Source organism: Antechinus flavipes, chromosome X, assembly GCF_016432865.1.
Source record: "Antechinus flavipes isolate AdamAnt ecotype Samford, QLD, Australia chromosome X, AdamAnt_v2, whole genome shotgun sequence".
Classification (NCBI taxonomy): domain Eukaryota; kingdom Metazoa; phylum Chordata; class Mammalia; order Dasyuromorphia; family Dasyuridae; genus Antechinus; species Antechinus flavipes.
In genome coordinates this window covers 40,488,306-40,511,206 of record NC_067404.1, presented here as the reverse complement: position 1 = coordinate 40,511,206, position 22,901 = coordinate 40,488,306, and the positions used below count along the sequence as shown (strand labels likewise).

The window sequence follows — 22,901 nt, the reverse complement described above, 5'->3', positions numbered from 1 at the left end:
GAGGTGGGGTAGAAAAAGGGTCTAGGCAAAGGCCAGCCTGGAGAATTTCCTAAGCCCATGACTGGAAACCTATTATGACTCTATACCCGGCATCTACACAATCTGCATACTGACACAGTCTCTGGGAAGAAGTTTCATTGTCATTCACTTGCTAAACATGTCCCGGTAAACATCCCCAATCTAGATACTGAAGTTGATGGGATGAACAAATTATTTTTATTTATTTTTTTTAGAAAGCCAGAAGGACCTTTTTATTTCTTTTTTTTTTAATTTTATTTTATTTAATAATAACTTTATATTGACAGAATCCATGCCAGGGTAATATTTTACATTATCCCTTACACTCGCTTATGTTTCGATTTTTTCCCCCTCCTTCCCTCCACCCCCTCCCCAAGATGGCAAGCAGTCCTATATGTGTTAGATATGTTGCAGTATATCCTAGATATAATACATATTTGCAGAACCGAACAGTTCTCCTGTTGCACAGGGAGAATTGGATTCAGAAGGCAAAAATAACTCAGGAAGAAAATCAAAAATGCAAATAGTTCACATTCGTTTCCCAGTGTTCCTTCTTTGGGTGTAGCTGTTTCTGTCCATCATTTATCCATTGAAACTCAGGTCTCTTTGTCAAAGAAATCCACTTCCATCAGAATACATCCTCATACAATATCGTTGTCGAAGTGTATAATGATCTCCTGGTTCTGCTCATTTCACTTAGCATCAGTTCATGTAAGTCTCGCCAGTCCTCTCTGTATTCATCCTGCTGGTCATTCCTTACAGAACAATAATATTCCATAACATTCATATACCACAATTTACCCAGCCATTCTCCAATTGATGGGCATCCATTCATTTTCCAGTTTCTAGCCACTACAAATAGGGCTGCTACAAACATTTTGGCACATACAGGTCCCTTTCCCTTCTTTAGTATTTCTTTGGGATATAAGCCCAGTAGAAACACTGCTGGATCAAAGGGTATGCACATTTTGATAACTTTTTGGGCATAATTCCAGATTGTTCTCCAGAATGGTTGGGTTCGTTCACAACTCCACCAACAATGCATCAGTGTCCCAGTTTTCCCGCATCCCCTCCAACATTCATCATTATTTTTTCCTGTCATCTTAACCAATCTGACAGGTGTATAGTGGTATCTCAGAGTTGTCTTAATTTGCATTTCTCTGATCAATAATGATTTGGAACACTCTTTCATATGAGTGGTAACAGTTTCAATTTCATCCTCTGAAAATTGTCTGTTCATATCCTTTGACCATTTATCAATTGGAGAATGACTTGGTTTCTTATAAATTAGGGTCAGTTCTCTATATATTTTGGAAATGAGGCCTTTATCAGAACCTTTAACTGTAAAGATGTTTTCCCAGTTTGTTGCTTCCCTTCTAATCTTGTTTGCATTCGTTCTGTTTGTACAAAGGCTTTTTAATTTGATATAATCAAAATTTTCTATTTTGTGATCAGTAATGGTCTCTAGTTCATCTTTGGTCACAAATTTCTTTCTCCTCCACAAGTCTGAGAGAGAAACTGGGATGAACAAATTAAAGAAAATTGGGAAAACCAGGAGGAAAAAATAGGGTTTGAGAGACTTCCAAAGAGTTAACTCCTGAGAGGAGAGCAACCCCATAAGGCAAGTAAAACCCCAGATTAAAAAGTGTCTCAGGCCACAAGGTTTACAAGAGTACTTGAAAGGAATTAAGCAAGATACAAAATGGAACAACCATGGAGGAAAGAATGGTAAGGAGAATTTTGATACCTTAGAATGGGTGGTAGAAAAAGTCACCCCAGAATGAAATGCCTTGAAAATTAGAATGTGCCACACACACAAAAAAATGGTGATTTGAGAATAATAAATATTAAAACAAAATCAAGAGATTGAAAAAAAGAAGAAATTGTAAGAAATATGATATTTAAAAAACTGTCATGGAAAATAAGTCAAGGAGAGATAATGTAATTGTAAATCATGACCAAAAAAGTCTTGATACTATACTTTCAAGAAATTAAAATTAAAATTGCTTAGAATTCTTACCACCAGAAGGCAAAGCAAAAATATAAAGAAAGCCCATCACTCCTTGAAAGAAACTTCAATGAAAATTTCTGAGAACATGGTAGCCAAAATACAGAGCTTCCAGGTTCAAGAAAAAAATTCAAGTACCAAGAAACCACAGTAAGGATCACATAAGACTTGGTAGCTGTTAGTACAAAGGAGAGGATAGCTTGGAACAAGATATTCCAAAAAACAAAAGATAAAGAATTACAACTCAAGATCATCTGTCTAGCAAAACGAAGTATGATTCTACTGGGGGGGGGGGATGAATTTGTAATAGAAAAATGGAAAAAAAGACTTCTAAGAATCTCAATGAAAAAGCCAGAAGTGAATACATATTTTTAAATGGAAATGTAATTGCCAAGAGGAACATAGAGAGGTACACATTTGTTTAATTGAAAAAGACTATGTGGAAATAAAGTGATTACCTGTTATTAAGAAAAAAATCTTAGAATCTTAATGTCTTTAAGGATTATAGAGAAAGGATAAAATGGCAGAAGAACTGTGTATGTGGGTTTTTTTTTTTGCTGTTTTAATGGTCTTAAGAGAAGATAAAATATCAAACAGGATTATATTTGGAAGGAAAGGAGGAAGAAGGGGAGGAAAAGTCACTATTGCATAATAGAGGTACATAATATAAAGAGCATCTAGTCATGGAAGGGGCAAGGACAGCCCATGAACCTCATTTTCATCTGAATTGGTTAAAAGAAAATTGAAAAAAAACACACACATTTTTGTATAGAAATAAAAGGGAAAGAAGAGGGGGACAGAGATAGGTAAAGGGTAGAAGAGGTATAAAAAGAAAGGCAGGAAAGTAATAAAATATCTAAATAAATAAAAATAAAAAAACAGAATAAGCTAAGATATTAGAGAGAAGAAAGTGAAGGATGAGCAAAAAGAAAGTAAGAGTAAAATGGGCAGGGCAAAGGGAAGAGAAGAGCTACAACAGAAAGGCAACAGACTTTCATTTGTAGATCATAGGTGTCAGGTAAAACTCTTTTATCATTTTCTACTTATTTGTATTCTGCGGGGGAGGGATGGGAGCAAAGAAGGGAGAAAAGGATAAGAGAACAAGTTGTAGAGAAATACACATTTAACAGTTGTGATCCTGAACATAATAAAAATGAGGAAAATAGAGAATATTGTTTAGAAGACATTCTTGAAACACAGAGATGCACATTAAGTTAAAGTGAGTGGCTAAAGCAAAATCTATTACGTTTCAGTTGAACTTAGGAAAGCAAGGATAGTAATAATGATTTCAGATAAACTTATGGGATATAGTTAAAGCAGTTCTTTGGGGAAATTTTCTATCTTCAACTTTCATCAATAAAAGAGAAAAAAATAAATCAATGAATTGGGCACACACCTAAAAATTTGGTCAGTAATAGTAAATCAGAAATTCCCAATAGAGTAACAATAAAAAAAATTGTTACTAAATTAAAAAGATGAATAAAATAGAAAGTAAAAAAAATTGAATTGATAAAACTAGGAGCCATTTTCAATAAAATAACGAATAAGATTTAAAAAATAAAAATTATTCATATCAGAAATGAAAAAAGGAGAATTTTTTGACAACTGAAGAAATAAAGTATTAGACTCTTTTGCCCAATTATGTGTTAATAAATCTGAAAACTTGGAGGAAATTAGTAAATACTTAAAAAATTTAAATCCTCAGGCTAACAAAAGAAAAAAGATAAGTCAGTATCAAAGAAGTTAGGCAAAAACCCTCAGGGTTTATAATTGAATTCTCTTAGGCATTCAAAGAAAATTAATTTAAATATTATACAAATTGCAGTAATATGAAAAGGAAATACTCTGCCAGTCTCTCTCTAGTATACAAATATGGTCTTGTTACCCAAAGCAGGGAAAAGAAAGCAAAGGAAGAAAGTATCCAAAAAACCCAATATCTCTAGTAAATATTAACATAAACATTTTAAAAGCAAGTAGGTTATGGCAACATTTTGGAAAGATTATATATTGTGATTAAGTGGGGTATATGTGATACATTTAGGGTTGTTTCAATATAAGGAAGAATATAAATCTGATAAATCGTTAATATAATACTTTTGATTATAACAATTTATGCTTTTGACAAAATTCAGTACCTGCTTCTATTAAAAACTTGAAATCATAAGAATAAATGGACATTTCCTTAAATAGTATTCATCTCAATCCAAGAACAAACATTAGATGTAATAGAAAAAAGCTATTGACCATTCCAGTCAAATCATAGGTATCATTGTCACTATTTCTAGCTAGACCAATAAGACAAGAAAGAGAAGTAGAGGGAATAAACTAGAGAAAGAAAAAACAAAATTGTTGCTTTTTACTGATGATGTGATTTACTTAGAAAACTAAAGTGTCAACTAAAAATTAATTGAACCAGTTAATAAATTCAACAAATTTGCAAATTCGTTCACATAAGCCATCAGAATTCCTGTATATTGTCAACAAAATTCATTAGGAAGAGCTAGAAAGAGAAATTCCGTTCAGAACTGTAGCATGTATCTACCAAGATGTGCCCAGAAACTCTGAGTCCAATTATAAAACACTAGAGAAATAAAGACAGACCTAAATAATTGGAGAAACATTAATTGCTTATGGGTAATTTGAGCCAATGTAATAAAAATGGTATTACTATCTAAATTAATTTATTTCTTTGTTGCTATACCAATCACTACCAAAGGAGTATTTTATAGAGTTAGGAAATATAATAACAATTTATATGGAGGAACAAAAGATTCTCTGGAGTAATAATGGAAAAAAAGTGGGAAAGAAGGAGGTCTATTGGTACCAGATCTCAGGCTGTACAATTTGAAAAGCAGTTTCAAGAAAATCTGAGGTCAGTAAATGGAACAACCTTGATAAAAAAAACATACAGAAGTAAATAAACACAATAACCTAGTGTTTGATAAACCCAAAGATCTACTAATGTGGAAAAGACTCACTATTTCACCAAAACTACTGGGAAAAATGGGCAATAATCTGGCATAAATTAGGTTTAGGCCAATACTTCACATGGTATGTTCCGAATAAATATATGACTTAGACATAAAAGATCATATCAATAAATTAGAGGAACAAATAAATTATCTTTTGGATCTATGGATGAGAGGTGTTCATGACTAAACAAATGATAAAGAACACACTAGAAAATAGAGATAATTTAAATTATGTTACTGGGGAAATTTTTTTACAACATATTTTTTTGTTAAAGGTCTCACATTTAAGATCCATAAGAAACTGATGGAAATTTATCATTAAGATCTATTCCCCAAAAGTAAATAATCAGAGGCTGTGAGTAGACAGTTTTCAAAAGGAGGAATCAAATGATCAACAGCCATATAAAAATACTTTAAATCATTAATAGTTAGAAAAGCAAATTAAAGCAACTTTGAGGTTCTACCTCAAACCTATCAGACTGGCAAAGGGGACAAAAAAAGGAAAATGAAAACTGTAGGAGGAGCTACAGGGAGAAAAGGCATTTTGGTACACTGTTGGTAGCTCTGTGAAAATTGGTCCAGCCATTCTGGAAAACAGTCTGGAACTGTGCTCCCTGAATTTAAAAACTGTGTATACTGTTTGACTCAGCTGTTCCACTAGTAATCATATACACTAAAAGGAAGAAAGGAAAATCACTTATATGTACCAAAAATGTTTATAGAAGCTTTTTTTTTTTTTTTTGAGGCAATTGGGGTTAAGTGACTTGGCCAGGATCACAGCCAGGAAATGTTGTGTCTGAGGCCAGATTTGAACTCGGGTCTTCCTGATGTTAGAGCTGTTGCTCTATCCACTATACCAACTAGCTACCCCCAGAAGCTCTTTTTTTAATAGCCAAAAACCAGAGATTAGGAGGAACAATTGGCTAAACAAATTCTGATATGTGAGTGTAATAGAATAATGCTGTGCTGTAAGAAATTATGAAATGCACAGTTTCAGAGCAAACAGAAGATAGACTTCTGAACTGATGCCAAATTATGTAGAACCAGGAGATTAATTTATTTAAACACATTATAGAAAAAAAGACTTAAGAATTCAGTGCAGTGAGAAAACATGAGTCCTCAGGAGTGAAGGTGAAACACTCATTTACTTTATGCCAGAGGGGTAAGGAATTTGAAATGTAGAGAGAAATGCACCATATTAAGGGAATTTGTTTTACTGAACTATTTACTGAACTTGTGATAGCAATTTTTTTGGGCGGGAGGGGTGGTTTTTCTTGTATAATTGAAAGAGGTAGTGAGAGACATTTTAAATGTCATAGATGGAAAAGGATATCTACATCCAGAGAAAGAACTATAGAGTCTGAATGCAGACAAAAACCTACAATTTACCCTTTTTTTCTTTCTTGTGGTATTTCCTTTTCTGATTCTTCTTTCACAATGTGACTAATATGGCAATATGTTTAAGATGGTTGTACATGTCTAACCTATATCAGATTGCTTGCTATCTAGGGGAGGGGAAGGAGGGAGAAAAAATTGGAGCTCAAAATCTTATAAAAGTGAATGTTGAAAGCTATCTTTACATGTAATTGGAAAAATACTGTTAAGTAGGAAAAAATTATATAACATTTATGTTTAAATAAAATGTTTAAAATAATGTTTATTTTTATGTTTAAAATTTTAAAAAATTGGGAAAGAGGTCAGTAGGAAATGAGAGAGAAGTGAAATAAAGATATTTGAAAGATTTGTTTGGGGGATTTGAGTTATGTGAGAGCCGGAGGCAGAATATAGAGGTAAGGAAGACTAACTGTAATCATTTAAGAAAAAAATCAAGACAAGAATGGACTTTGTAATCCTTTGTTCTTCAGCAGCTTCTCTGTGACCACAGGGTAAGTGTCAGAAATGGATAACTCTTTTTCTACCTAGAGTTGTGAAAATACCGAGTAGGATTTTGAATCTTCATATTCAGTATCCCGAGAAGCCACAAGATGGTGATGTTACTTTATGAAAGTCTGTCTGTCTGTCTGTCTCCGTGGCTGTGTATGTTGTTCTCTCTCTCATTTTTTGGTCTGTATTTCTATGTATATGCATCCCTATTTCCATGGTGTCAGTGCGTCTGCCATTTTTTGATTCTATTTTCCCTCTTCTTTTTCTCCTCAATCTATGTCTCTTCTGTTTCTCAACAATAATGTTTCATTGAAGTATAGATTTCTGATCATTGTGTTACTTATTAGATAGAATTGAAGGTTTAAAAGTTGCCACAGGTTTGAATATCATTGAAAAGTGAAGGCAATAGGAAGGCAAAGAAAATACCATTGGTTGTGGTATGCAAGAGTTTTAATCAAGAAGTGGCTGATGTAAAAAAGGAGTTGGTAAAGAAAAAGGCAATGGGTGTGAGTGACACATTGAACATGAGAGGAAAGAAGAGAACCAGGGGCATTAGCTGGAAGCCAGATGAGAGTCAAGTGAGAATTTGGATATTTGAAAAGGTTGTTGTTTGCCCTTTGTTTTTGAAGAGGACCAGTGATGTCACAGGTGATATTTTCACTTGTATGTGAATTGGATTTAAGAGATTAAGTGAGAATCTCTTCCTGAGTCATCCAAGTCTGGTGGTGGGACAGAAGTCAAGATGATTGGGGATGGCCTGGGATGCAGTGGAAGACCATGGAACCCTTCAGTATTTGCCTGAGGTCTAAGCACTCCATAATACCTGCTTCAGCTGACCTTATGGCCCTGGAACAAATTGTTCCTTCTGCCCATTCAACAGGAAGAAGTCTTCATATGCTTCACCCAGCTCACCTTATCCTGACTTAGCCCTTAGCCCATCAGATAATTTGATCTATTGCACATGCCACAGGTGAGAGTTGGACAAAGGCAGACATCAGAGGTGGATGAGCAGTCTTGAAAAGAGTTCGGTAAGCTTTGACACTAGAAGTGCTAGTTTTTCCTGAACATTGCCTATACCTGAATGTCATACTATCATATGGACATGAGCCTCCACATTAAGAAGGATATTTCAGATTGTTCTAAAGACTAGACTACCTTTTCCCAAGGTCTTTTTTGGGAGGCATTTGGAATTAAGTGACTTGCCCAGGGTCACACAGCTAGGAAGTGTTAAGTGTCTGAGGGCCTCCTGACTTCAGGGCTGGTGCTGTGTGCCATCCAGCTACTCTTCCCCAAAGTCTTACACCAAGTACATGCACAATAAATGTTGATGATGATTTCTCAGACCACTTTGAGCTCTACAATGTGATGTTCTCCTTTCCTTTTTTCTCTCTGGCTTGTTGGAAGTGGAGTATCTCATAATCCAATATGAAGAGACCTCATCTTGTTGAAAACTCGTTTATTAATATTCACCAGTGCCAGCAACTGCAGTGCATTATCTTGTGCATGCTAAGTAGTATCTGAATGGCCTTTTAATAATGGTTCCAAGGTAATGTTCTGAGTACTTTGGCAGGTTGGAAAAGGAACATATTTAACCTAAATTCAGTTTTGAGTGCCCACTTACTGATTTTTTTTCTTCTTTAGCGTCATTCCCAGTTTTAATCTTTTATAATATGTTTGTTCTTTGCTATAAAAGTATACTTTTCTCTTTTTAATTAGATCAGTTCCTTGTCCATTTTTCTTTTCTTTTTGATTTGGTTTCCTCTGGCTTTAACACTATGTTCCCTCCTGTATGTTTATGTCTGTGTAGCAGCGTTCTGTAGCCATTTTTTAAAGGGAGCAGGAAACTCATTAGGGAGGGTATTTCTAGAATATTTTGTCTTCTGTTTGCATGGGGGAGTAGGGCGTTTTTCTCTTTGGGTTCTTTATCTTTCTAATCAATAATATTTGTATCAATGCTGAATAAACATTGAAGTAAGAATATAATGAGTAAATGAGGGTAATGGTCCCAAACATTTGCTAAGTTTATCACTTCTGTTCCACCTTACTATGGTTTTTGATCACTTAATTTTGAGCTGGTGTATCAGTTTCCCCCCACTCTCCTCTGTGAGAGAAATTCCATTTCACTTTTGTGTAGAATGCCACATTGAGAGGAAGGATCTTTGTCAGCTTTTTAGAAAGCTGAATTCCTGCTTTATGGACGATAGAATGAATCTGGTGTTTGTAATCCTTAGGCAGTCTCCCGTGGGACATATGTAGGAAGCAGGTGATAAATAACAAACTAGCCAGGAAGTAAGTACTGAATGATTGATCTGTGAACATCCTGTTCTGTTTCTGCAACTAACAAGCCTGTTCTTTTAACTGAGAATCACGAACGTTGGTATCTCCTAAATTGTATGTATAACTGATTGCTAATTGGTTATACCTGAGCAGATGATAAAGCGTAGCAAAAGATGGTGAGCTGAAAAAGGACTAAATGACCAGGCTTGGCAGCTCACTGTCCAGCAGGATTAATAAATCAGCAGCTGGTGGGGATGATCTTCAGGGAAAAGTAGTTCCCCTGGAGAATCCTAATCCAGTTTCACTGACCGTAGTAGTCTTTGCAGTAATGAGTAACAGTAATAATCTTCCCCTCTTCATCTCACACCATTCAGTTGCCTTCTCTCACTTTTCCCATCCCTGTCTGAAGTGAAGAAGTAATTCTTCTCTTTGCTAAAACTAACCCCTCTACATTCAGTTGGGAAGTCATTAAGTATTTATTATGTTCCCATAAACATTATTATGTTCTAAGTACCATGTTAAAAACTGCAGACACAAAAAAAGGCCAAAGACAGTCTGCCCTCAAGCTGCTCACAATCTAATCTAGTGTTCCTGTCGTCTCCACCAGGTTGCCCCTCTATCATCCTCACTGTCTCACTAATCTTAAATCTCCCCTTGTCTACTGGCTGCTTCCTCACCCTTCTCAAACATACCCATATCTCCTTTATCCTCAAAATCCCTTCCTTGATCTGTCCATCCCTGCTAGCTAGTTATTGTCCTATATTTCTGTTCATTTTTGTAGCTAAACTCCTCGAGAAGGCTATTTACAGTCATTGCCTCAAGTCATCTTTGCAGATTCTTTCATCCAGGTTACATCTATGAAGTGTAGTTTGTCCCCCAAGCTTAGCCTGAACCCTTTTCTCTTTTCTCACTTGGCTTCCTCAATGCTAATGATTCTCAGGTCCCATTCACTTTCCCTTCACCTGGTTATGCCACAGACACCTCAACATTGTCTAAAACTGAACTTTCCCTTATCTTTCTCTTTGATCCCTCCCTCTTCCTAACTTTGCTGTTACTGTCAAGGGCACCACCATCTTCCCAGTCACTCAGGCTTACAAATCTGGTGCTATTCAATTCCTTCCTCTTTCTCATCCAGTCAGTTTGCCACATCCTGTTTGATTCCACCCTCATAATCTCTCTTTAAAAAAATTGTTTTGTATTTTCTAGTTATGCTATATTAACTTTTTAAATACACTTTTTTTCATGAATCATGTTGGAAGAGAAAAATCAGAACAAAAGGGAAAAACCATGGGAGAGAGGAAAAAACAGTAAAAAGAAATGAACATAGCACATGTTGATTTACATTCAATCTCCATAGTTCTCTTTCTGGGTACAGATGCCATTTTCCATCCATTGTTTATTGGGATCTCCTTGGATCACTGAACTACTGAGAAGCAAGTCTTTCATAATTAATTGATCGTCACAATTCTTGTGCTGTTATTGTGCACAATGTATTCCTGATTCTGCTTGTTTCGCTCAGCATCAGTTTGTGTAAACCTTTCCAGGCCTTTTTAAAATCAGCTTGGTCATCATTTCTTATACAGCAACAATATTCCATAACATTCATATATCATAACTTATTCAGCCACTCCCCAACTGATGGGCAGCCACTCAGTTTCCAGTTCTTTGCCACTACAAAAGGAACTGTGTTGGAAACATTTTTGCACATGGGAGTCCCTTTCTCTCCTTTATGATTTCCTTGGGATACAGACCCAATTGTGGCATTGCTGAGTCAAAGAGTGCGCACAGTTTTATAGCCTTTTTGGGCATAATGATATCTCTTATATACTCCCTCTTCTGTGGCATTTGGGGGTGCAGAGATAGAGCACTGGACTTGAAGTCATGAAGACAGGAATTCAATTCCAACCTCAGACACTTAATAGCTGTGTGACCCTAGGCAAGACACTTAACTTGAAAGAATGGTCCATGAGAATATCTGGATATGTTGTTTTTTGATTTGAGTTTTTTAGTTTAACATAAGATTCTTTATTACCTTTCACAAAACTGTTCATTTCTAAGCACATGAAGTGTCATAGATTTATATTTTAGAGTGTAAATATGACTTGAACTGGTGCATTGAACAGCCCAGAATAAGACTTAGTTTGTCTAGCTTTCTCATGGGGGATGGCCAGTACAAAAATATGGAGACCAGAGAGGAAGTGACATGGATGAGGAAGAAAGAGAAGGCCAATTTGGCTGGATTCCAGAGTGTAAATCAATAAATAGTTTTTTATGCTTGTATTTGTATTCCCAGAACACACAACTCCATTGCAGAGCTTAGAAAGGCCTGTGCAGTGAGGCTAGGTAGAGAGGTCTGGGTCAGGTTGTGTAGGCAGAGATTATGTGGGCATATGGGAAGCTACTGGAGTTGACTGAGTAGGAGAGTGACATGGTTAGATTTCTGCTCAGGGATTATTCCTTTCTTAGCTGTGTGAGGGATGGACTGCAGTAGGGAGAGACTGGGGGCAGAGACAGCAATCAGGAGTGTGTTACAATAGAAATGGGGCCCCTAATGCGTACGTAAGGATCCCTGTGGCTAAATGTGGACAGTCTTAAAATATCATGTTCTCTGTCTCTTATTGTATTTGTGTTTATTTTGTTGGAGGTGTCCCAATGGCATTTGAATCTGTTGGCCCTTCATGCCCTCTGTGAGTGTTGATACTTATGTTCTAGGAGGCAGGTGAGAGGGCCTGAAGTAAGTGGAAGCTATGGGAGTGGAGAGATGGGGTTACGTGGGAGGGCTGTTTGTTAGGAAGGAAGAAATGGTTACTAACAACTAATTGCATATGTGGGCATATACAGAGCGGGAAACTTGTAAGAGGGGAATGGTTAGGGGGAAGATAATGAGTTGTGTTTTGAATTCAATGAGTTTGAAATGTCTCCTAGACAGTCAGTTGAAAATGTCCAATAGTCAATTGATGACATGGGATTGTCTCCAGAAAGAGACTCCAGCTAGACATATGGTTCTGTAGTCATCTGCACAGAGATGATAGTTAAACCTCTGGGAGTGGATGAGGTTACTAAGAGAGAAAATATAGGTGGAGAGGAGAAAAGGGCCTACGACCCAACTTTGGGGGAACACCAAGAGTCAGATAGTATGATATATGTGATGAGCAGCCAGATTGGTAGAGGTGAACTAGGAGAGAGTACTGTCATGAAAATTCCTCTGGGGGAAAGTGATCATCGATGTCCAATGCAGCAGAGGTGGGCAGTAAAAAGGGTATTCTTGGAAAGTATCTAAGGCAGCTGGGTGAAGGAGTGAATAGTGTTGAGCATGGAGTCAGGAAGAGCTTGATTCAAATTCTCTCTTTTACATTTAGTGGCTGTGTGACCCTGGCAAGTTACTTAACTCCTATTTACCTTAGTTCCCTCATCTACAAAATGGTCCTAATAATAATATCTACTTCCCAGGGTTGTTGCAGAATTAAATGAGATTGTAATTGTTAAACACTTAACACAGTGCCTGGCATATAGTAGGTGTTATATAAATATTACAACAATGAGACAACATGTCAAAATTTGGGGGATGTAGCCAAATTAATACTTTGAAGAAAATTTATATCTCTAAACATTTTCATCACTAAAAGAGAGAAGGAACACATTAACTATTTGCTTGCAACAACAACAACAAAAAACAAGAAACCTAACAAATTAAAAATTTCCAATGAAACACCAAAATCAAAGTCCTGAAAATCAAAAAAGAAATTAACACAGTTGAAAGCACAGAAACTCATTGAATGAATGAATAAAACTAGGGCTGATTTTTTTAGGCCTGCTTCTTTGAAAAACAAAAAAGCCCCAACAACAAGATAAACCATTTGCTAACTTGATATAAAAAAGAAAGAAGAAAACCAAATTACTTGTATAAAAAATGAAAAATGAATCCCTAACCAATGAAGAAATAAAAGAAATTATTAGGAACAATTCCATTCTACCTAATCATATGTCATTTATATATCAATTATATTTCTCTTCTGTTTAGCCTTTAAAGGTCTTCACCATCTGGGTCTAGCCTGCCCTTCTGGGCCTGTTTCATATGCCTTCCCTTGCCTTCTATTTGCTGTTTCCCCATATATATACATTACTCCATTTCTCGTGTCTTGTTGTACTCTACCTTCAACTCTGTATCTTGGATCACTACCTGACTTCAAAGTTACATGCTTATGTGGCATCCTACATGAGGCCTTTCTGGATCCCCCTCCGTTCCAATTTACTCTGGCTTTACTTTTATAGATTTTACCGTGTGTGTGTGTGTGTGTGTGTGTGTACACATAGTGTTTGTTTATTTCTTCAGCACCTCACAATGTGACATTCGGTAGGCACTCAATAAATGCTTGTTGATTTTGATTTTTGATTTCTCTTTCATTGGAACTTAAGGAAATACTGTGAGTACACAAATATGTTATAGTAGGTATTATTTTTCAAGTATGTGTTGGCCTAAGTGGTTGCCATCAATGAACCACTTCCACCTGGAAAATTCTGGAATTCTCTAAAAGTCTTGAACCTAGTGTCTCTTCGAATTGGTTTTTCAAGCTTCTGTTCTTTCTCCTGCCTGTTATGCAGTAACTAGAATCTAAATTTAGTAGATTGAGAAACTTCCTAAGCTAGGTACTTTTCCTTTGTTGATTTTGTTTAAGACTAGTAGGTTGTGTTCATTTATTCATGGATTATTTATCTACTTGCAAATTCTTTTATCTTCTACAGGAACAAGCTCCCATGTGAATTTTATTCAAAATTGAAACAAAAGAGCTAGTAAATGATTAATAAAGAATTGCGCAAGAGCTTAGGCAAGAGACCTTGCCTACCCTCCATCATCCTCTTTTCCCCTCAATGTCAAATGTTATCCTTTAGCTCTCGGTCCTTAGTGCAGTTTAAGTCCAATGTGGAACTTTTTTAATCAGAGATGTTTTTCCAACATCATAAAACCTTTATGGGAATAGAAATTTGTTTGGCTCCATTGTCAACTCTCCTATTCAAAGCACAAAGCCTTGAGAAGCCAATAGCAGATGCTCAGCTGTAAAAGGGAACCATGCCTGAGTGCTCATTAATTTCTAGGTTAGAAACCTTGGCTCACACCTCATACAATAATGAATTTGGATAATTTATTAGATTAAAGCTAGAGCCAGTAAACATTGCTAGAGTTAAGATTTTTACAGCAATCAAAAAGTTAAGACTTTTAAACACAACAAATAATTGAGGAGGCTTATTCTGTATCTGACAGTATCACACTCACAGCAGTTATTTATTCCTTTGGTTTTTGTATCTCAACTTTTCACAGTCCTAGGATCATAGCTTCAGAGCTGGATGGGACCTTAGAGGTTAACTGGTCTATCTCACTTTTTTCACTGATATACTGAAGTTCCCCCCAAAATATATAATTTGTCCAAAGTCACATAGGTGACATGACAGGGGCTCGAATCCAACCTTTTGACCACAAATCAGGTGCTCTTGTCACTGAACCATAATCTGTCATTGCTTCTCATCTGTGCAGACTAGATTCTAGGCTCACCATTTCCATCTTGGTTGAAATGGTCTCACCACTGATTCATTCCCAAGATTTTAGCCTCTTGAGTGGTTAGCTGTCTGTGATCCAGAGAGATCTAGTCTGTGATTCTTTGGTCTATCTATCCTTGCTTCATGACCATCTTTACACACTGTCTCTTGGGCTTGCTTTGAAGGGGAAGAGTGTTATAAAGATGAGAAAGAATAACCCCACATTTGTAGAGTTTTTGAAGAGTGCCTTTTGGCTTAGAGGAACTGTGCCATAATTGCAAGTCATGCGATTATGTCATGGCAACAGGAGATTCAAATCCATACCTCCACTCTATTCACTTAGTAGCTGTGTGATTGTGGACAAATCACTAACTTCTCTGAAACTCCTCTATAAATTGGAGATAGTACTTGTACTACCTGCCTACCTCCTGGGGCTGTAGTCAGGAAAGTGCTGTGTAAAGAAAGAGAAAACATAAATGTGGACTGTTAAACTGCTATGGAAATTTGTAGATTTTTCTAAAAAGGGAAAACTCTTCCCCCTCCAAAATACATAAACTGAGTTGACACAAAACAGCTTTGAAGCATTAGTTTCATACTAGCATCCTGTTGCTTTCTAAGCTTCACCTTTTGTATACTGTCTTTCAGGGGAAGGGCCCAGGGTACAGTACAACCATCTATGTTGAGTTTCTGTATAGCCCACTCTTTTCTTTTTTTGCTGAGGCAGTTGGGGTTAAGTGAGTTGCCCAGAGTCACACAGCCAGATAGTATTAAGTGTCTGAAGCTGAGACTAGATTTGAACTCAGGGAGTCCTGATTTTAGGGCCAGCGCTCTATGCATGGTACCACCTAGCTGCCCCAGTATTCTTTTCTATAACTTCTGAGGAAAAGTTTTATTTGGGGTTAAAATAAATTTGGGGAGTATGAGTTACCATCTATATTTTGCAAATGAGGAAAAGGGCCTACAGAAATCATTTGCCTTGAGGTTGAACAAATCCATGGCTGAAGCTTTTTTTTCTCTTAGAGCCTCTGGTTTCCAGGACAGTCTTAGAGTGATGCTGAGATAGCCTAAGGCCAGAGATGAGAAGGACTGGGAACGCTAGTGGTTGGTTCTGTCTGGCACCGATGCTGTCCCCATTCCCAGGGCTGGGCTAGTGCTCTGTTTCTCTTATATATGCATTAAATTTAAATCCTGGATTGATTTTTTTCACTTCCTGTGTTTATCAGTGGGGACCTTGACGTCTAAAAGAGATTGCATGACATGTCAGTGGTCAATGGGGATTTCAGTTTAAATCTCCTTTTTAATTTCCAGGCATCGTGTTCCTAAATTGAATTGCTCATTGAGCTATTTGGGAGCACCTTAATTTTATACTCTTACTCAATGTTTGCCCAATGTGATGATAGACTAATTGTAGGCAGGGTCCTGCTCTGTTTTGCTCGTATCTTCCCCAAGAGGTAGGCACAGTGCTAGCATATTGTTGGTACAACACGGATACCAATTGAAGTGAATAGATCACTATATGCTGAATAGTTTCAGTATGAGTTTTTACATGGGCCCAAAGTCTTGGCTTTTTTCAACTCATCACTATCTCAACATTTGTATTGACGCCATTGGAAGAAAGCATTGGTCTAATTTTGGTTCTGGAAGGGCATATTATAGTCAAAAGGAACAAAGATGTATAGGTACAGTGTAGAATTATATATTAAATTGGATTACTTGTTGTCTAAGGGAGGGGGTGAGAGGAAGGGAGGGAGAAAAAATTTGGAACAAAGTTTTGCAAGAGTGAATGTTGAAAACTATGCATATATTTTGGAAATAAAAAGCTTAAAAAGAAGAAAACTAAAGAAAATGCAAAAAATTTTAAAAAGGAATTATACATTAAGAGAGTGTACTTATGTGAGGAAATGCAGGCACTAGAGCAGGGGAAACACTGGAGTGCATTTGGATCAGGGTCAATGGAAACAAAAATGGAAGTTATGTTGTCATTGGAGCTTGCAAACTAGGGGTTGGTGAGCTTGATTTAGATTGCTGGTGAAATTCCAAAGCATATTCCTAAAAGAATGCTTAGTGAACATCCAGAAAAGGAAGCAGGAGTCACCATGAACCAGTGTGGCTTCTTCCAGAAATAGGTCATGTGGGTCTATGTTTCTTTTTTTTTTTTGGACAAGATCACTCTTATTATTAGATAGGGACTATGCTATAGGTCTAGTTTACCTCACTTTTAGCAAAGCATTTGATAAGATCTCTCTCTCTCTCTCTCTCTCTCTCTCTCTCTCTCTCTCTCTCTCTCTCTCTCTCTCCTTATGAAGGAGATGCAGGAAAGATATAATCTATAATATAGTACAAAGAGGTTGATTGAGAATTGGTTGAATGGTCAAACCTGAAGAGTAGTCATTAGTGGTTCAGTGTCATTGTGGAGGGATGTTATAATATTGGACCCCCCTAGTGTTTGGTCTAAAACTGTTAAATATTTATGTCAATGACCTGGTTATTCAGCTTAGATGACATCATCTTAAAATTTGAGAATGATACAAAGCTGGGCCATACCAAACCACAGGATTCAGAAATATTTTAATAAGCAAGAGCACTGAGTGAAAATCTAATAAGATAAAATTTAATAGAGAGATATAAATGTGAAGTCTGATTTGAAAATTGTTTTCCCAAGTACACGAGGGGAGAGGTTCTCTGAAAAAGAGTGGAGGTTTTAAGTGGTCTTCTGGCTTAATATGAATTGATAGCATGCTATGAAGGCCAAAGAAAGCCGTTGTAATTAGGCTGCAGTTAAGAAGAGCTGATGGCACTGAAGAATATGAAGATAGGGGTCCTGATGTGCTTTGTCCTAATTAGGTCACATCTAGAATGGTTACCTCAGTTCTGGGTACTGCACTTAAGGAATGAGATTTATAATCCAAGTGCCCAAAGCGGGGCAAACAGGCTGGTGAAGACTCTTACATTTGTGCCACATGAAAATTGATTGAAGGGACTAAGGACAGTTATCCTGGAGAAGAAAGGAATTTTAGAGGAATATGCTATAAAAGCACGTTTGAAAATTTGACAGTAGATAAAAGTTGCAGAGGCAAATTTCAGCTTGGGTTCAGGAAAAAGACTTTGTAACCCAGCTCTTCAAAAGTAGAATGGACTGCTTTGGGACTTAGTGGGCTCCCTTTCATTGGATACCTTCAAGCAAAGGCTGGATGACCAATTGTCAATTGTGTAGCTGGTTGTTTCCAACTCTGAAATTCTCTTGATTCTGTAATCCAGATGGAACAATGCCTCCCACCTTATTGCATTGTAGTTTAATATTTTATTGACATTCAACTGCTACACCACCAGAAGGCCTGAAACTTTTACATTTTTTATGATAGTAGCCAGGAAGTGATAGTGACATTACTGTGAAATTTTTCCTAATTCTCAGACTCAAAAGAGGCCCCCATTGGTTTCTTTCAGTCTTATTGAGCCATAGTCACACCTGCTAACCCAGCATGCTTTGTGTGTGTGTGTGTGTGTGTGTGTGTGTGTGTGTGTGTGTATAGAGAACTCTTGAAGCTCCTTCTGCCAGTGTTGATCAACTATTCTGTAACTTATATTCCTTGAGAGTTTCTCAGGGAACTAAGAAGTTAAATGACTTGCCTGGTATGTGTCAGAAATGGGACCCTAACCCTGGTTTTCTTGACTCTGAGCTCTCTATCCACTGTGTCTTATTGCCTCTCAGCATATATGTATACATGGAAAAAGACACACAGAGACACAGAGGATGAGACCCTCCCCCACCAGCTCCACAGTGGGCAGTGTCAAGAGCATTTTAATAAAGAGTTTTTAATAAAGGAAAAGATCCAAAGGGAGTAGAGGTTGGAAGTCATCTAGGGCATGTCTAGTGCTCAAACTTGGGAAAGGAAGAATTCCAAGATGAGAAGAGAGAATACCAGTTAAGGGAGAGATTTATTTCTTTGATTGATTGAGCTTGTTCTCAATTCTACTAACAATAAGTAGCATAGTAGCTAGGGTCAAGATGCAGTTGGATGGCAGGTTTGGAAATTCTAGCCAGCAATAAAGTAGTGAGTAGGAAAAAGAGATGACAAAAGGAATCCATGTCTCTGGTCCCAGGTTGCCTCAACTAACTAGACAGATATTTGCCCTTCAAGAGGCCAAGAGTAGAACTATATCAGGGATGGTTTTACTTACTGCCAATGGGAGTGGCTCATAGGGAACTGAATCTACACCACCTAAATTATGTCCAGGGACTCTGGGTTTGGAGCATGCCTTTGGACTGGGTAAAGGCTGTCTAGGTCTGCAATAGGCCACGGGTGTGTCCCCTGCATACACATTTTAATAGTCCATCTTATTCTTTTAACTTGTATGACCTACCATTTTGTGATTGTATGGAAATGTATCATCTAGAGAAAAGGACAGAGTTTTTCTAGTGAATAAGGATTGAGGTGAGAGATTGAATAAATTTCTACACTATACTGCTAGACCTACGATGAGAGCACTGACACCCACAAAAATGGAGACGGGAAGCCCATTCTCTGAAAACCATACAAAATGTTTCATTTCCTTATTATTGCTCTCCTCCTTTAGGAAAAGTACATAACCACTGGGGTGAGCGTGATTTTGCCAGTGCCAGTTCTTTTTTGTTGGCTAGGAAGAATCAGGCAAGTGGCCAGTGGTGGCACCTGGTGATTAAATTTGTATTTTTAATTTTTTTCTTCAGGATGAATGTCTAACTCTAAGATTCTTGACTTTTTCATCAATATAAGGTAAGTTCTGTTATATAAGAATGTGGTTACTCGTGTTAGAAAATGCAGATTTTCTTGGAAAGAGAGACCAGAGCCATCATTTACCAAAATGAAACAAAAGCATTCTGATGTAATGTGGAAGAGGAGAAAGAGGGGTGCACTTGGAGCCAGGGGATGTTGGTTTGAATCGGAGTTCTGATGCCTATCACTTTGACCCATCTGGGATAGATCTTTTCACATATTTAGCTCTAGATGGTCCATCTGTAAAGCACTGGTGGAGAGGTAGCACATGACCTCCAAGGTTCCTTCCATCTTGAAATCTGTTCTCTACTGTGGGATTCTTAAGCTTTTTCCACTTGGGACACCTTTTAGCCTGTGAAATTTTTGCATGATCCCAGATATATAGGTATATAAAAAGGTATACAAATAATTTACTGATAATCATAATTTTGTGACCCCCACATTAGTAATAAGACTGGGGTCACGGACCACAGTTTAAAAATCTGGACTCTATTAAGTGATAAATTTTTAAAAATTCAAAATGGAAAAAAAAAAGCTAGCTGTGTGCCTGGGCAAGTCACTTAATCCCAATTGCCTCAGGAAAAAAAGCTTTTTATTTTTTAAAATACATGCAAAGACAGTTTTCATCATTTACTCTTGCTAAGCCTTGCATTCCAAATATTTCTTCCTCCCTTCTTTCCCCCCTCCTCTAGATAGCAAGTAATCCAATGTAGGTTAAATATGTGAAGTTTCTTCTAAACATTTTTCCAATTTGTCATGCTTCAGGAGAAAACTCAGATCAAAAGGAAAAAAAAAACAAGCACACAACAACAATAACAACAATAAAAAGGTATAAATTCTATGCTTTTATCCATATTCAATCTCCATACTTCTCTCTCTAGATGTGGATGGCTCTTTCATGCCCAAGTCTATTGGAATTGTTTTGGATCATTGTATTGCTAAGAAGAGCTAAGTCTGTCATAGGTCTCTTGGTTCAGAGGTCCTCAAACTACAGCCCGCGGTCCAGATGCGGCAGCTGAGGACGTTTATCCCCCTCCCCCAGGGCTATGAAGTTTCTTTATTTAAAGGCCCACAAAACAAAGTTTTTGTTTTTACTATAGTCCGGCCCTCCAACAGTCTGAGGGACAGTGAACTGGCTCCCTATTTCAAAAGTTTGAGGACCCCTTTGTTTTTCTCACTTCACTCAGCATCAGTTCATATAAATCTTTCCAGATTTTTCTGAGATCATCCTGCTCATCATTTTTTATAGAACAATAATATTCCATTACCGTCATATACCATAACTTAAGTAATAATACTTTCCCTTACTATATACCTTTTGGATTTACAAAATATAACCTTATTTCATACAACAATCCTATGAAATAGTTCCCCCCTCCATGATGAAGTTGAGGCTCTGTTGATTGCAAACAGTTGCGTAGTTAATAAGTGTTGGAGACAGGAATTGGCCGTGGGTCTTCTGACTACCCCACTAGTGTTCTTGGCATCGTGCCACAGCCAAAATACTGGACTTAGAGTGAAAAAAAATCAAGGTATAGAATCTCCCCTGCCTAGACTTAGGGGCAAGTCAACTGACCATGCTGAGCCTCAGATTACCCGCCCCCTAGAAAATGAGAGCCTTGGGCTTCATAATAAGCACTCAGTAAATATCTGTTGAATGACTAATCAAGCCCTTTCTAAGGAATCTTTTCAGCTCTTAAGATTCTGTAACTTTTCCTCTAGGAGCAAATAGGATAGAACCAATTTCCTCTGCCTTTTCGTTCTCTCTAAACCTGGGAAATTCCCCTGTTAAAGGAAGAAAGCCTCAGGATCTGCCATGATAGTACTGAAGCAGTAGGTGTTAAGCCGTTCAGCTGTGAAGGGTGGGGTGGCATTTGGGTTTCCAGTTTCCATGTGCATTTACCCATCTGTTATATTTAGAATTTTTTCCTAGTACCTTTTGGCATCTAGAAAGCCGATGAGCATTAATTGTAAACATGAAACAGCCATAAAAGGGGAGAAGTAGTTAAGAGGCTGGGCCCTGGCACCAATAGTAAGGAGGCTGCCCAGTCATTAGTAAGAAGAGTGTGTCTGGCTGGATTAGGAGACCTTTGGAAAGATCTCTTACTGGCTGAGCGCCCACTTTGCTCAGCCCAGGTCTCTCACAATATGTGTATAGTATCTTGGTTCTCGGGAAGACTCCCTGACAATAGGGCCCTCAGCATTCTAGCCTCTGGAGATGATCACCATTTCTGGTCCTTCCATCCAGTTTTCCAACAGTGTGAAATTCTGGCAAAAAGGATGTAGTTGGGAGTCAGAAGACGACTCTGTTCACATCCTACTTCTATCACTTGGGCTACTTATTTGACTTAGACATGGCAATGATAATAATGGTGATGATCTTGAACACTTACGTAGCATTTTTTATGCAGCAGGCACTGTGCTAAGTACTTTCACAAGTATTATCTCATTACCACCTTGGGACATAGGGGCTGTTATTATCTCCATTTTAAAGATGGGGAAATTGAGGTAGACAGAAGTTCATTGACTTTCCCAAAGTCACACAGCTGGTAAGTGTCAGAGCTTGGATTTAAACCTAGGTCTTCTTGATGCCAGGGCCAGTTTTACCCACTGCATCATGGTTATACCTGGTTGCTTAACTTTCTAGGTAGGTTCTGTTTCTTCATCTGAAAAGTGAACCAAAGTTGATATGATATAACCTTGAAAGTCCCTTTCAATTCTAAATTCCTCAAGGATGCTGGGACATCCCTTGCTAGTGATTTTTTTTGGAAGTGGCACACTTTTATGTAAGTTTTCTCCTGCTGTTGTAAAATAAAATGGAAATATATTCTTTTGGATTTACTTGAAGCTTCAACAAAAAGTGCTAAGGTAGTTGGAGCAAATGTTGACTTTTTTAAAAGTTTGATCTTGTTACTGAATCAAATCATTCCACTTTGTATTTTTTTTTACTCTTCTAAAATTTTTTTTTCCAGCTTTAAAAAAAAAAGAAAAGCAAAAAGAAATAGAAAACAAAACAGAACATTGTCATGTACCCAGCAGAGAACATCAGGGAGGATTTTAAAAATATCATAAATTACCAGGATATGTAATAGTAGAAGAAATTATATTCATGAGTATCTATCTTTTCTTTGCTTCCTTGTAGGTTGTTCTTTTGTTCTCTGCTGCGCACATGTTTTTACTTTATTCCATTTTTTCCCTTTCATTTTCCTACCTCCCCCAAATAAGCGATAGTCAAGTAAGGATATATTTATGTATATATCCATATAGATATATATACACACACACAAACACACATACTTACTACCCCTACACACACACACACACACACACACACACACACACACATACCCCTTTTCCTATCCTTGCTAATTTTTTGCTCTAATTCTGCTTCCTAACTTGCCTTGTTATTATTCAACCTCCCTCCATCCATGGATCCCTCCCTTGTCTTCTTCCCTC

At 37.3% G+C, this 22,901-nt stretch overlaps 1 protein-coding gene across 4 annotated transcripts in view; it reads left to right on the top strand.

Moving 5' to 3' along the window:
• FHL1 (four and a half LIM domains 1) overlaps positions 1–22,901 on the top strand; it is a 437,533-nt gene that overhangs the window by 375,215 nt on the left and 39,417 nt on the right. The window contains exon 2 of one of the 4 annotated variants that reach the window (XM_051967868.1): positions 19,400–19,445. The exons of the other annotated variants lie outside the window; for them this stretch is intronic. The gene's annotated coding sequence lies outside the window, so the exon portion shown is untranslated. The remainder of the gene's footprint in view (positions 1–19,399; positions 19,446–22,901) is intronic. 4 annotated transcript variants of the gene reach the window in all.